We start from the raw sequence: 15,863 nt of genomic DNA on the forward strand, positions 1-15,863 counted from the left end.
CCCACGTGTCTGATGTCAGCTTAGCTCACAGAACGATGACCCAGGCTGGGAACCCCACGGGCAGAACTTCACGGAGCTCACACTGTGCGGGGATAAGCCCTGTGTGGAGAGGTCGGGGGTACTGCTGTGGTCTCTCTCACTCCACAGAGCAGGCTGGAGGCTCGGAGAGGTGAGGGGCCTGCCCCAGACCACTGGCGCCAGGACTCCAGGGCCCTGGACCTGCTACAGTCCTTCCTCATTTGGCAGGCGTGACCCTCCTCGTGGCCCCAGCCAGCCTGGCCACCTTAGAGTCCACCGCTTAAAAAGGTCTCCGGGTGACCCAAGGGCACGTCCCATTGTCCTCACGTAACAGCGGCTCAACAGAGGGGCCTCGGGGTAGAAGGAGGGGCCCAGCCCAGGCTCCCTGCCCAGTTGGTCCCCTGGACGGTAATCTGAAAACAGGCGTCCTGAAAAGGTTCCTAAAGCGATTTTGATACATAGCCCCAAATCCTGGCTCTTCTGACTGGCATTTTAAAGGCAGCGAGAGAGGAGGAGAAACAGCTAAAAGGGCCTGTGTCTGAGTCCAGCGGGGCAGGATGAGCCCACCCTCAAGCGCCAGGACCCCGCGTGGAGGAAGCACAGCCTCCCAGAAGGCACACGAACCTCTGTGTGTGCCTCAGACACCTGCCATCACTATTTCAAGGCATGGAGGGGATACCCACCCTCGGGCACTGGGTGTCCCTCAGGCAGCAGCTGGCCTGACGACCCTGGCACAGCCTCAATGGCTCCTGGGGGCTGCTGTTAACCTCTTGGTTTGATTTTTAAGCCCTAAAACTCTGACTGACCTCAAAAAAGCAGACTCCCTACGGCGGGGAGGAAGTGTCCCTCCAGCCCCGTTGGCACAGGGAGATGAGGCTGCAGCTGGCCATGCTGAGAGCCAGGGCAGCGGAGGCCACGGCTTGGCCACGCCCCCGCTGCGGGGCTGAGGAATCCCATCACCTCCCCGGGCGTCCCCCGGGACGGGCAGCCCCTTCCAGCTCCAGAGCTTGGCCCCTCAGCGCCTCCGGGAGCCCTGGGGTCTACCTGCCCAGCGCCTGCCCTTGCTGAGGGGCCATATGGGGAGTCCATTGGGAATGTGCACCCCCCCAAAGACCCCCGGCCTGAGAAGGTGCTGAGACGGGAGTGCCAGGGCAGAGCCTGGACTGCGCCCCTGAAAGTTTCTCCCCGGGAACTCAGACCTCAGCTGGAGGAAACAGATACACGAAATTAACACTTACAAAGACAGAAACGAGAGGCAAAAATTAACATACAGGTGCGTTTTGATTTAGAGGGCATTTCTAAAAAGTCTTGTATAAACTGAAAGGATTTCAGCATCAGGGAGGTCTTTCAAAGAAAATCCCAGGAAATCTTGGAGTCTGCCAGTCACCACCATCTGGTTTATATGGTCACCATTCTCCTCCCCTTTCAATGAGAGCAGACACACCCACCTCCATGACCAAGAGTGGCGTGGACCAAGGAGATGAGGCCAAGAGAGAATCAGAGCACGTGGGAGACGGAGAGCTCAGCTGGTGGCTCGGCGGTGCTGAGGTGCCTACCTCGGGAGAGCTATGATCCAGAGACCCAGCGCGGAGGAGACAGCACCAGGCCACGGGTCAGCACGGGCGCTCTCAGGCTCCGGGGAGCGAGGAGGGGCAGGGGAAGGTGTCCTCACAGCCCACTCAGGAGCAAGGGCCTGGAGACGTGTGCAGGGGGTGGTCACGGAGCGGGCACTCACAGAGTGAGCCTCGCCCCCAGCCCCCACCAGGACCAGGACAGCCTTGGAGCCTCATGGGGCCCCTGTGCTGTCGGAGGAGAAGGCGTGAGCCGTGAGCAGACGTCAGCACACAAGACCCTGGCCTGATTTTCTTTTCTGTCGGACTAAGCATGAAACTTCCTTCCTCCGAGCTCCTCTAGGTCTCACACAGGAAGAAGGACGTCTCGGCTAGAATTCATGCTATCACAGGTCTGGAGGAGGACGCGGTTCTGAGAGTGAGGGATTCAAAATGTATCTCAGCTACTGGACACCCACCTCCAGACGCCAAGCCCTAAAATCAGCAACAGCAAAGTAGTGTTTTGGCTGAACACCCACCACTGTGTTTGATCTTTGAAGGGCAACTGGTGGAAACGAACCAATGGCCCCATAAAAACAGAGTGCAGAAGTCTAGATATATTTAACCCAGCAGTGTTGAAATAGCAAAAGACTATGAAGAAAAATGAACGCCACCTCGGCAGGTCCCTTGGGAGGAGGACTACGTTTTAAAGCAACTATCAGAATCCTCAGAGCTCTTTCAAAAATACAGATTCCTGATATATATATAAAATCCAAAACCTGCTGAATGACTCTCTAGGTGAAACCAGCAATCTATTTCTTAACGTTCCCTGGGAGAGTCCGATTACCAGCCTGGTTAAAATAGCTCTACTTTCAACCAGTACGTTTCTCTTCCTTCTAAAACAAAAGACAGCCCTGACTACTCAGGGACACTTGTTTTTAATTTTTTTTTTGGCCGCACACCATGGCCTGAGCAGGATCTTGGTTCCCCGACCACAGATCGAACCCTTGTCCCCTGTAGTTAACCACTGGACCATCGGGAGGTCCCTGTTATTAATTTTTTAAAAATTTAAAGATAAAAAACCTGGGGATCAAGATGCAAAAGTAAGGTAGATTACAATAACTAGCAAAGCAAAGTGAGGCTGAGCTCACACCTGCCCCCCGAATATCCGACACACTCCAGCGGGTCAGCCCTTGAGCAGACACACAGGTACCAGGTTCTCTAGATGATGTGGCCCCAACTCTGACCTCTGTTCAAGTGGTCCAGACCCTGGCCTCAGTCAGCTTCCAGACAGACGCCAAGAAAACAGCCCCAGACCCTGGGGCCAAGAGCCCTGGGACCTGACCCAGGCCGGCTGCTGCCTAGGTGGCAAAGAGCAGAACTTGCCAGCACGCGTCCCTGAACACCTAGGGGACTCGGTTTTCCCACGGTGGAGACCTCCAGGCAGGAAGGCAGCTCCGGGTCCCACGCTGCAGCCACAAGAACAGCGGGGATTTTAGAGCTGGGTGACCGGATGGGCGGGAGCTGGTGCATCGAATGCAGCTCTCCTTGTGGGTAAGAACCCCGAGTCTGAGAAAGAACCACCCTGGCAGGAAGCCTAGTCTCTGCCTGGTCCAATCCTCAAGGACAACCACCGGACCTCGGCTCCCAGACGCTCCTGCTCCCTCTTCTTTATCTCCCCCCTTTCAAACCCACAGAAAAGTGACATCACCTTCAAGATGACGTCATCGCTGGCTGGCAGAGAGCTGGGCCTGTTCCCGCAATGGCAGGCTGGGGACACCTTCCCCCAGGAGAGCCACGGCTCCTGTGGTCCACGCTCCCAAATGCTGAGAATGGGTTCCTGATCAACAGCTACACTCCCTGCGAAATGCAACCTACCTTCCACAGCAGACTCAGACTGACAAGGATTCACTCTGCATTGCTATTTTTAAAAATGCAAATATGGGAGGAAAAGGCAGTAAAAAATAACACACCAGAGCCCTGGTCCAAGGCCGAGTCTTTCCTCCGGGGCCAGGTTCTCACTGAGGTGGGCTAGGCAGTGGCGGGGCAGAGTGGCTTACCTCCTGGGCAGTTCTGTCTTCACCATCCGTGAGGGCTCTGTGCCTCCAGCCCACCCACACCCTGAGCCGCCCCGCAGGCAGGTAAGGGGGATCCACACAGTGGGGCAGGAGCTTCCAGGACTCTCCCTGGAATAACTGTGGTCCTCTGCTTTCCTCAATTCCAAAACTCCATCTTTCCAGTACAAACTGGGTGTGTGTGTGGGGGGTGAAGTTGCAAACATGTTCTCTCCCCACCCCCTGCCCAGGAAGCAAGAGCTTTGGCCAAAGCACAGAAAGCCGAGGAGGAAGCGAGGTGAGGCCCTCCTGGGATGGAAAGTGAGCCAGGGCCTCACATCACTGAGTGACGGTCCCACAGCCAGCTGCTCCCAAAGTGCTGACGGCCTTCTGGACCGGCCTGATCCCCTCGGTCCACGGCACAGCCACCCCGAGCCCCACAGACAGGCTGGCCCCGCTGGGGAGCAGCTGACGTGGCCTCACCTCTCACCAGCGCCCACCTCAACAGTCACGTCTTCCTTTCCTCAGCCACCCCATGTCACCAGAATTAGACCAGGGGAGGATCGGGTAGCCTGCCCTCTGAGCAAAGATTTCTAACAGAACTAAGCACAAATGCTTACTGAGCAGCTGGCTTCTGGGCTGAGCGTGTGGTAACTGGCGTGGCTGGGAACAAGGAAAGGACTCACCACCACCCACTGGAGAGGTGAGGAGGAAACACCTGTAGGCACCAGAGACCCAGCTGGGTCCTGCAAGCTCACAACTCCTCCAAAGACAGAAAGGCCCGAGTCATCGTCATCTGAGCCCTCAGAGCACAGAAGGTGACTATTTTCTGTTCTCTGAAGGACAGTAGCAATCAGCATCGATGAAGACGCGTTAACTAACACATTACTATGGATGCCCTGGAGCGTCAGCACCCTTGCCTGAGAAGGGCTGGAGACTTGCTGGGGGTACTCGGGATATACCTTTTAGAGAAACATTTCAGCCTTGCTATCTCTCCAACCGCATGAATGCTAAGCTGCTCAAGCGTGTCCAACTCTTTGCCCTCCCATGGACTATACCCTGCCAGGCTCCTCTGTTCCATGGAATTTCCCAGGCAATAATAGCGGAGTGGGTTGCCATTTCCATCTCCAGAGGATCTTGCTGACCCAGGGATCAAACCCGCATCTCCTGTGTTGGCAGGCAGATTCTTCACCACTGTGCCACCAGGAAAGCCCATCCCTCCAACCTGGGCTGGCCTTGTTTCTCTTAATCCCTGGGCCCTCAGCACTGGCCAACAGGCTGCGGGACCGGAAGTGTGAAGAAGAACCAGAAGACGCCCCCAGGCTGGTGTCTGAAGAATCCTTCCCACCTTCCGCAGGCTGCAGCCAGGACCCCCCCGCAATCTGAGTGGAGGAAGATGGGACAAGCGCTCTGCCACAATCCTTTCAAGGTCAAACGAGTCACACGAGGGTGACAGCAGGTGGCAGGTCTGTGGTGGTTCTGAGATGGAGGCCTCCAGGACACAAGTGGCATGTGGCAAGTAATGGAAATGGCAGTTCTTTTGTCCACCCCTGCTTATGCTTTGCCAGTGATTTCAGGGCTTACTTCACTGGTCAGTTTGGACTGCCCTGAAACGGGAGGTGAAGCACAAAGCTGTGCAGTGAAGTGCACAGAGAGAGGGTACGACGGGGCATCCAGCGGGAACCCTGCTTTCCTCGGGCCTGGACCCCAGACCCGCCTCTCCTCCCCCAGCGGCCGGGCAGGGACAGAGCCCGCCCTGCAGAAGCCTGGGTTGGCTTCCCCTGACATCTGTCACAGGCTGCTCATGCAACCGTGGACCATCCATCCATCTATCCACACACTCACGCGACAATCTGCACACCTACGAGGATGCCAGACGCTCCGTGTGCCTGGTGCTAACGAAACGTCAGGCCGGGAGGAGCCAAGAGGAGGCGGGGGCACGAAGTGCAATGAGGAATCAATCACACACGAGGCGCCGCCATGGTGACAGTCACAGCTTTTACACGTGCCCAGACAGCTGACTCCAGTCTTTGCTTGGGCCTCACCCCATCAGGAAGGCCTTCTCTGACCTCCCCGCTTCCTTCTCCCGCAGCACCTGCCCTGCCCTGGAAGCAGACGGCTTTGGCCATGGGGGAACCTGCAGGAACTGGGCCGGGGACAGACACAGTGGTAAGCTGCACCCCCAGCAGAGAGCCACTGGCCCCCCAGGAAGCAGGCAGTGGAGGGTGGCAGCTCCTTCGGGAACTAGGCTGGAAGGAGGGGACGTGGGCTGGGGAAGGGCCTCTCTTTAAGACTTCGAAGACAGGTCTGGTGGGAGCTGCCCAGGGAGGCTCTCAAGAGTCCGGCCTGCGAGGTATTCAGGGCGGCGCCTCCGGGCTGGCCCCCTCCACAAGGCTGGCGTCCCACAGGACAGCCGAGTCTGCCAGCCGAGATTTCTCCTGGCTCGGGCAGGCTGGAGGGCTCGGCTTCAGCCTCATAAATGTCCTGAGTGTCCAGCGAGAGACCCTCTGCTGGCCGCCACCTCTGAACACGTGAGTTGCTCCCCCAACCAGACCAGCCGCTGCTCAAGGGCAGGGTCCCGTCGGTCATTGGCCCGGCCCAGGGGTCAGCCCTCCACCCCACCCCCGGGGGGCCCCGTCTAACAGGACGGCTCTGGTCTTGTCCCTCTCCCTCCTGCAGATTCCAGCCCGCCTCTCCAATGCCTGCCTGGGTGGGATCGCGTGGCCTGGATCCCAGGACACCCCCTGGTCTAGGTGAGCACACCTCCCACCGGCTTCTGGAGGAAGGTCCGCGGGAGCACGTGTCTCCAGGCCTCGCAGGCCCGGGCGGAAGTGCTTGCCAGGTGACTTGGTTGTGACGCTTCCAAGGAGCGTCGAGGGCTCATCTCGTCCAAACTGAGGGCCTCCGGTGTTACCTGGCGCTGTTGCTCTGGTTATATTCACTGTGATCCGGGGCGATTTCCTTCCGTCACCTGTAGGGCTTTCTATCACACTTTTTCTTTCCTCTTTTCTCCAGTGAAATGACCTAGTTTTTATAATCCTGAACGTTCTCCCTCTGTTGGTTTGAAGGCTTTCGATCCTGTTTCCACCCTGAATGTTTTAACGTGTCCAACTGGCTCAGAAAGTCTAGAGGAGACCAGCTGCCCTCCCGCTCTTCCCTGACAGTTCAAAGATCTTAGTGTTCACTCCCATGACCCTCTCCCGCATTTCCACTGACCGCTTGTCAGGGTTTTAGTTTCTGACTCTCCTCAGATCAGTAACGACCACTGTGTTACACGCTGACCATGATTCAGCTCCACCACCAGCTTCCGCTGTCTCTGCACACCATTTCTCTCTCTGTCCTGGCTTTAGTCTCCTTCTTCCTGAAGTCCAGTGAGAGTCTATGAGGGTCTAAACTTGGGTTTCTATTTCTGTGAAAATGTTTATATATTTTTAAAGTTAATTTATTTTTAACTGGAGGATAGTTGCTTTACAATATGGTGTTGGTTTCTGCCATACACCAACATGCATCGGCCAAAGGCATACACACGTCCCCTCTCTCCTGAACCTCCCTCCCACCAAAATGCCTGTATTCTGTTCTTGCGATAGAATGATATGCTGGTCTTATCGTCCTCGTGAAGATTTTCTTCCACCGTGGCCTGGTAGACACTTGCTGAGTTTCAGTGTTGAGCCTTGGGAGCGATCTCTGTTTTCCTCTCGAGCTGCTTTTAAGATGCGCCGGAGCCCTCTGGGAACTCCATCAGAGTCGGCCTGGGTCCTCCTCGCGTCCTCCCCTCTGCACCACCTCTCTGGATGCCTGTGCTAAGTCTACTTCACTTCTTCAGATCTCTTTTCTGGCTCATACATAATTCTCTCCTGGGGCGCGTCTATTTTGCCGTTTAACATCTCTGTTGGGTTTTATATGCAACGGCTAGAGTTTTTATTGTAGAGATTTTATGTGATTCCTTAAAAAAAAAAAAAAAGCCTCCTTAAAATGTACTGTATCCTATTCTTTTCTTGATTTCTAATCTTTCTTTAAGCCCTTTGATCACCTTAAACATTAAGATCTCTTCTATCATCTGAAGTTGTAAAATGTTGGAAATCCTCCTGTTTGTTGTGACACCTGACTCTTATGATTTCTGTATGTTTAATAATTTATTGGCACAAGCTCGTAATTTGTGGAAATCGTAGGATTCCAGGTGGCCTGAGCTGTGCAAGGGTCGTTCTACAAACTTTTTGCTTTTCTTTCTGCAAGTAGCTCCAGGAGTATCACCAGCCTGGTGCTGGCTTGGGGATTCCTGAAACACGTAGGGTATTATAAACACAGACCTCAAACTCGGATGTTTCCATCGCTCACAGGAGACTTCCCCCAGCATCTGAGTGCAGGGCAGTGATAAACTTCCTCATCATTTCTCTGGCTCCATGGGGAGACTTTCTCATGTCTGTTTTTTCCCCCCTTTACCAGTTAATAGCCCTTTAATGGGGATTTCTACTTCAATTCTATACATTTTTTAACGAATCCAAAGTTATATTATTGTTAGGGCCTGTTTCAGGGCCCAGTAAACATCCCTGGGGCTTTCCTGATGGCTCAGTGGGTAAAGAATCTGCCTGCAATGCAGGAGACACAGGAGATGTGGGTTCAATCTCTGAGTAAGGAAGGTCCCCTGGAGTACGAATTGCCGATGAAGGTCCCTACAGTAAAAGCTATGGCTTTTCCAGTAGTCATGTATAGATGTGAAAGTTGGACCATAAAGAAAGCTGAGCACTGAAGACATCGATCCTTTTGAACTGTGGTGTTGGAGAAGACTCTCGAGAGTCCCTTGGACAGGAAGGAGATCAAACCAGTCCATCCTAAAGGAGATCAGTCCTGAATATTCATTGGAAGGACTGATGCTGAAGCACCAATATTTTGGCCACCTGATGCGAAGAACTGAGTCACTGGAAAAGACCCTGATGCTGGGAAAGACTGAAAGCAGAAGGGGACGACAGAGGATGAGATGGTTGGATGGCATCACCGATTTGATGGACATGAGTTTGACCAAGTTGGGAGTTGGTGATGGACAGGGAAGCCCGGTGTGCTGCAGTCCGTGGGGTCGCAGAGAGTCAGTCAGACACTACTGAGCAACTGAACTGAACTGACTGAGGAAATGGCAACCCAACTCCAGTATTCTTGGCTGGAAAATTCCATGGACAGAGTAACCTGGCAGGCTCCAGTCCATGGGGTCTCAAAGAGTCGGATACGACGAGCGACTGACACACACACACACACAAGCACCCCCAGAGCTGCCATGACATCGGCGGCCTGCTCGGGTTTTAGGGTCCCTCTTTGATGCTGTGTCTTGTTATTTCATTCCTTTCTCGTATGTTCAGTGATATTTAAAATCTTTGTTCTATTTTATGTAGCACTTCTAAGTGACTACGGTAAGAGTGGTTCCGTTGTACATTAGCTTAATCTACACGTCAGACTGGAAATCTACTCCATTGCCTTTTGGCTTCCCATGAAGTTGAGAATCTGATGCATCTTCATTCCCAAACTTGTTAGTGACTGTTTGGTCGCTTTGGAAGCTTTATCCCCAGTGTTCTGGAATTATATGAATGTGCCAGTTAGGACTTTTCCCATTCACCACCCTGGAACCTTGTGATCATCGATTCTGGAAACATTTCTCATTTCTTTGATACATTTCTGCCCTTTGTTTTCCCTCTCTTTACAGATCGCCTAGATGTCAGATGTTCTATTTTCTGGGAGTCTTTGTCAATGCTTTTTTTCCTTCCAATGTTGTGTTTTTAATTTCTAAGAATTATTTCCTCTTCTGACTTTTATAGCATCCTGTTTTATTTCATTGACAAAATGCTGACTCTTATTTCTCTGAGGCTACTTGGTATGTGTTTTGAGGGTTTTTCTGTTTGCAGTTATCAGCTGTTTCCTCTGATATATCTTTCTCTTTGCTTGTTCTGGCCTCTACCCTTTCTGCTGGGAACCTTGTGAAAACAGGCAGTGATCCTTGCTGTCCATTCCTATTTTTAAATGAGTCATCAGGGAATTCTTTGTGATGATGGAACAGTCCTTGTACCTTGACTGCTGTGTTGATTACATGAAGCTACATACACAAGCATCCTGGACATGTCAGTTTCCTGGTTTTGATACTGTCTGTGGGTTATGTATGATGTAACCACTGGGAGAAATTGGATGGAAGGTGCAGGGGACCTCTCTCTACCATTTTTTTGCAACTTCTTAGGAATCTACACTTATTTCAAAATAAAAACATCTAAAAGCTGAGGCAATAAAAAGATGATGGAAGCTTTGTGCACACAAGCAAGCCTCTGGACTCGTACTGATTGTATTAGCTGAAGCACCCAGCTTCTGCTTTGAGGGCCTGCCAAATGCTGGCAACCAAAGGTCTGTCTCTGACACCGTTTCTTCTTCCAGAGGGGAGTCCTCCAACCCCGTGCCCTGCCTGGACTCGGGCTCTGGGATTTCCCCTCAACTGGACAGACTTCCCTGAATCCTCTTTCAGGGTCTGGCTGCCCACTTTGCTCCGCCTGAGGTGCCTCGTCCAGAGTGCCTGGTTTGAGGATTTCTCCAGAGCATCAGCCTCTGCTCTTGTGGGCAGAGGAGATAAGTATTCTCTGGTTGGTATAAGCAGACAGGTAACTTGGGGAGCTTCATTTCCTCCCACGGAGACTCTCAGCGAATCGCCCGTCTTGAGGCTCAGACGCAGTCCTGGCACTGAGGACCCCAGGCTTCCATACCGCCCCCCACCCGGGCAGGCCTCTGCAGCACCAACATTTCAGCTCCTGCTCTGCCACCTTCCACCGTCCATCTTCCACAGCTTGAAGTCTCCTGTCTATTGTCTTGTCTCCTATTCTTGGTTCTAACGGGTTCAGACATTTTAAAAATTCTTTCACTGTCATTTTACAAGGGTTTCTGGAAGAAGTGGAAATAAATGAATGTGTTCAATCACCCGTGTTAACCCAAGCATACCATGTCAACCAGAGCTCCTTAACCTGAATTCTGCAAAGTATTTACACACAACCACAGCCCTAAAGGGCTTCCCTGGTGGTTCAGATGGTAAAGAATCTGCCTGCAATGGGGGAGACCCAGGGTTGATTCCTGGGCTGAGAAGATCTCCTGGAGAAGGGAATGGCTACTCATTCCAGTATTACTGCCTGGAAAATTTCATGGACAGAGGAGCCTGGCAGGCTACAGTCCATGGGGTCCCAAAGAGTCGGACACAACTGAGCGACTAACACTTTCAACTTTATAGTTCTAAAGAAATCAACCCTGAATATTCATTGGAAGGACTGATGCTGAAGTTGAAGTTCCAATACTTTGGCAAGCTGATGTGGAGAACTGACTCATTGGAAAAGACCCTGATGCTAGAAAAGATTGAGGGCAGGAGGAGAAGAGGGTGGCAGAGGATGAGATGGTTAGATGGCATCACCAACTCAACGGACACGAGCTTGAGCAAACTCTGGGAGATAGCGAAGGACAGGGAAACCCGGCGAGCTGCAGTTCGAGGGGTCACAGAGAGTCGGACATGACTTAAGAGACCGAACAACAACAACGGGACGGATGTGAAGACGGAGAGATGGTAACGTGTCAACAAAAACAAGAAATCACAAACTCAAATCAGAAATCTTCGGCTTCAACACTCATCTACAAGTATGTGCACACTACCTACTAGACACCAGGGCATCTCTGACGGGCTCTTCCAGTCATGGCGACTCCAAGATTCGAAATGGGGGGACAGGAAGAGAAAGCACAACTCCACTTGAAACTCCCTCGATGCTCTGAAAGGGCCACCTGTCTGCTCCTACAAAAGGGTTTTGTTTCAAATGTCAAAGAAACTTTAAATTCCACAGAGGGCTGTGATTTCCAATCAGAACTGATCCAGGACAAAGCTGGGCTCTGGGAGGGAGGGACTTGGAGTCATTGTCAGGCAACAGGCGCGGGGAATCAACACTTCACACACTTACAAAATGAGATCAGACTCTTACGTGCTAACCTCAAAACAACCACTGAGAAAGTCGCAGGGCATAAATAGCAGCACGTGTGCCCCTCGGCAGTGGGCCATGCTGCTTGAGGAGGGAGGATCTGTGAAGTGGCGGCAGCCAAGACACACTTGGAAAGCACAGGGCCTCTGCAGACAAAGCCCCGTGTCACACACAGGCATCCTTGCACCGTCTCAGCACAGCCACCTGCCAAATGGCTCCAGAAACGACTGTGACCAAAGTACCTTCATGTCAAGCAACAAGCATTTCACCACTGTTGCTATTGTTTATTCACTCAGTTGTGTTCGACTCTTTGCGACCCCATGGACTGTAGCCTGCCAGGCTCCTCTGTCCATGGAATTCTCCAGGCAAGAATACTGGAGTGGGCTGCCATTTCCTTCTCCAGATCTTCCCGATGCAGGGATCAAACCTGTGTCTCCTGCATTGGCAGATGGATTCTTTACCTGGAGAACCCCATTTCATCACCTACTGCATAAGAAATATTACAATCTATACTACGAGAGACTCAAGGGGAAAAAAGATGGTACAGTCTCTGCCTTTGAAAACCTTCAATTGTAAATGGCATACTACGCATATTCCAAGTGACTGGAACATATGTGAAAGATTGCCCCGCTGTCCAAGAAGCCCCACTCAACAACCTCATTCTCACTCTAGAGTCATTGTGGAGCACCAGAGGTACAACAATCAGAACTTTGTTCTTAGAAAGATGTAGAACCTAAAGATCTTTCAGGGTCTCAAATCCCCTAAAGCTGTTTAAACAGGAAAGGAAGTTAGATCCCAGTGTAAAGCAAGACACCTCGCACAGACCCCAGGGACACAGACAGGGCACCTACCACAGGAGAGGGCCCACCTATCAGGGTCTAAAGGACAGACAGTGGCTAACAAACACATGAAAAGATGCTCAACATCACTCATTATCAGAGAAATACAAATCAAAACCACAATGAGGTACCATTTCATGCCTGTCAGAATGGCTGCTATCCAAAAGACTACAAACAATAAATGCTGGAGAGGGTGTGGAGAAAAGGGAACCCTCTTACACTGTTGGTGGGAATGCAAACCAGTACAGCCACTATGGAGAACAGTGTGGAGATTCCTCAAAAAACTGGGAATAGAACTGCCATATGACCCAGCAATCCCACTGCTGGGCATACACACTGAGGAAACCAGAACTGAAAGAGACACGTGTATCCCAATGTTCATCGCAGCACTGTTTATAATAGCCAGGACATGGAAGCAACCTAGATGTCCATCAGCAGACGAATGGATAAGGAAGCTGTGGTACATATACAAAATGGAATATTACTCAGCCATTAAAAAGAATACATTCGAATCAGTTCTAATGAGGTGGATGAAAGTGGAGCCTATTATACAGAGTGAAGTAAGCCAGAAAGAAAAACACCAATACAGTATACTAACACATATATATGGTATTTAGTTAATCGGTAAAGATAACCCTGTATGCGAGCCATCAAAAGAGACACAGATAAATAGAACAGTATTATGGACTCTATGGGAGAGGGCGAGGGCGGGAGGATATGGGAGAATGGCATTGAAGCATGTAAATTATCATATGTGAAACGAATCGCCAGTCCAGGTGCGATGCATGATACAGGGTGCTTGGGGCTGGTGCACCGGGATGACCCAGAGGGGTGGGATGGGGAGGGAGGTGGGGGGGGGGTTCTGGAAGGGGAACACATGTACACCCGTGGTGGATTCATGTCAACGTATGGCAAAACAAATACAATATTGTAAAGTTAAAAAAGTAACAATAAAGGACAGACAAGACCCAAATGCAGGGTCTCAGAGGCAAGTCAACACATCACCCGATCTAAAAAATGGGCAAAGGATGTATCTCAATAGACGTGTTTTCAAAGAAAATACATATACAGCGATCAAGGAGATGAAAAGACACTCAGCATCATTAGTCATAATGCACATGGCATCATAATGTGATACCACTGCATACCCACTAGGATGGTAACAACAAGCCACCAGGGAAGGCCACAGTGGACTACTACCTGGCTATAAACAGGAATGAAGCGCTGTTACGTGCTCTTACTAGGTGGCTCAGTGGTAAAGAATCTGCCTACCAATGCAGGAGACGTGGGTTTGATCCCTACGCCAGGAAGATCCCCTGGAGAAAGAAACGGCAGCCCACTCTTAGTATTCTTGCCTTGAGAATCCCATGGACAGAGGAGCCTGCCGGGCTGCAGTCCTCGGGGTTGTAGCGAGTCAGACACGACTGAGCACGCACGCACTGTTGTGTGCTACAACATGAAGGAAACGCAAAACGAGGCTAAGTGACAGGAGTCAGACACAGACGGCCACACAGACACAGGAGGCCAACTCTTTACGTTTCCATCGATACGAAACGTCCAGAACAAGCAAACCCACGACAGAAAGTGGTTATTACCAGGGGTTGAGAGGAGTGGGGGATGTGGTGTAACTGCTGATGGGTATAGGGTTTCTTTCTTGGGGGTGATGAAAGTGTTCTAAATTTAGACTGTAATGTTGGGTGTACAAACCTCTGAATATACTAACAACCATTTGAATTGTCTTCTTTAAGAGTGAATTTTATGGTATGTGAGCTAAGTCGCTTGCTTCATCATATCCGACTCTTTGCAACCCCATGGACTGTAGCTCACCAGGCTCCTCTGTCCATGGGATTCTCCAGGCAAGAATACTGGAGTGGGTTGCCATGCTCTCCTCCAGGGGATCTTCCCCACCCAGAAACTGAACCCATGTCTCTTATGTCTCCTGCATTGCCAGGCAGGTTCTTTACCACTAGCGCCACCTGGGCATATGAGTTATACCTCAATAAAGCTGGTGGCTGTTTTTCCTTTTTTTTTTTTCAAGCAAGCCCAGGTTAAGCTGCCTGGTTATATGTTCTTGAGTAGAAAGTTTTCTTGGAATATATCTCTCGAGTCATGGTGTAAATCCCCTAAATCCTCTGTATTATAGACTTTATTTTCCAAGTCAAAAACCAGAAACTGTCTCCACTGCAACTAAATCACCAGAAAACTAAAATCGACACCACTGACCCCCTCGACTTCTATTCAGAAATTAGAGGGTGCCTTCCTGTGGACTTCTCTCTCCTAAGGTTTAGTGCTGGTGTCCATTTGTAGCTTCCATCAACCTTAATCTCAACCACTTAGCCCCTCGGGGTCTTAGTTCCTTGATTACAAAATAAAGGGGTCAAACCAAATCTAACCACCCCTTCCAGTCCCTTCCCTGTTGCTATGGATCTCGACACCATAAAACCTGGGATGCAGCCAATATCAACCATCTCCGGGCCTCAGCTGAAGACCCACCAGCACTGATCACGCCCTCGTGGTCCAGGGTCACCAGCACAGAAGAGGGGAATCTAAGGTGTGAGTGTCTGTGCAGGCGGGGAAGCTGGAAGCCTCTCTATGGAAGAAACACACGCCGACCTTGGGAACTACTGCCAAGGACACAGTCCCATGCCACTGTGAGCTGTGCCACCTGGGAAATGTCTCACTGGAGCCACGGAGAAGAGAGTCTGAGCGCTGGGATCACGCCTGCCCTGGAGAAAGGGAACAGCCCACTGCGCGTGGCACGGTCTGCTCTGCAGCTATGGAGGGTCCTCTCAAGAGTTTAGCCTTGGCTTCTGGAAGGACTTCTGCGCTGGCCCCAGCCTGAACCTTCATACCTTGTGAGCAAAATGCCAAGAGTGGAGACAAAAGGCACTAGGGAAGCTTCTGGGAATGCTTTTTCGTTTAGTTTTGAAAAAAAAAAAAAAACCCAAACCAAACCACAACTGTCATTCCCCTCCCCCGCTCCACACCCCACCCATCCCGGGCTCTGCCAAGGGTCTTTTGATTCAAGTACCTCCAATAGCCCCTACCCACATCAGTGGTACCTCTGGCTGAGAAGAACCTGGACAGAGGGCTTGGGGGCAGGTGCTAAGAGAAAATAAACGCTGGTCCTGCTGCCCCCAACAGCACAGTGGTCTCTCCCTATGTGGTATCCAACTCAACATGGCATGCTGCCCGTGCAGAGAGGAGAAAGTGGGGAAGGACGGGCCAGGGACAGGACACTCTGAAGTCCATGGCTCAACATCACAAAGCTAATAAAGAGGGAGGGCGAACCCCACCCAGGCTGGCCTGGAAAGAGGAGGAGGGGGGCAGAGGAAAATATATACATGCATGTCAGAACAGGCAGAGAATAGCGGAGACCATTTTGAAATGTACAGAAATACTGACGCACTATGTTGTGCACCAGGAACT

The 15,863-nt window shown here is 51.4% G+C and overlaps 1 protein-coding gene and 1 long non-coding RNA gene across 6 annotated transcripts in view; both read right to left on the reverse strand.

Moving 5' to 3' along the window:
- Positions 1-15,863, reverse strand: part of UBE2O (ubiquitin conjugating enzyme E2 O) — a 50,775-nt gene that overhangs the window by 20,620 nt on the left and 14,292 nt on the right. The window contains exon 1 of one of the 5 annotated variants that reach the window (XM_081575472.1): positions 15,466-15,646. The exons of 3 other annotated variants lie outside the window; for them this stretch is intronic. The gene's annotated coding sequence lies outside the window, so the exon portion shown is untranslated. Of the gene's footprint in view, positions 1-15,465; positions 15,647-15,863 lie in introns of those variants that run through there. One more of the 5 variants, XM_081575473.1, reaches the window with a different exon arrangement.
- LOC145540632 (uncharacterized) lies at positions 7,631-15,574 on the reverse strand. The gene is made up of 2 exons (XR_014078435.1): positions 15,527-15,574; positions 7,631-10,793 (listed from the first exon to the last, which is right to left on the reverse strand). It is a non-coding gene; the product is annotated as an uncharacterized LOC145540632 (long non-coding RNA).

This window comes from Giraffa tippelskirchi, chromosome 3 (assembly GCF_054371585.1).
Source record: "Giraffa tippelskirchi isolate mGirTip1 chromosome 3, T2T-mGirTip1v1.2.pri, whole genome shotgun sequence".
Classification (NCBI taxonomy): domain Eukaryota; kingdom Metazoa; phylum Chordata; class Mammalia; order Artiodactyla; family Giraffidae; genus Giraffa; species Giraffa tippelskirchi.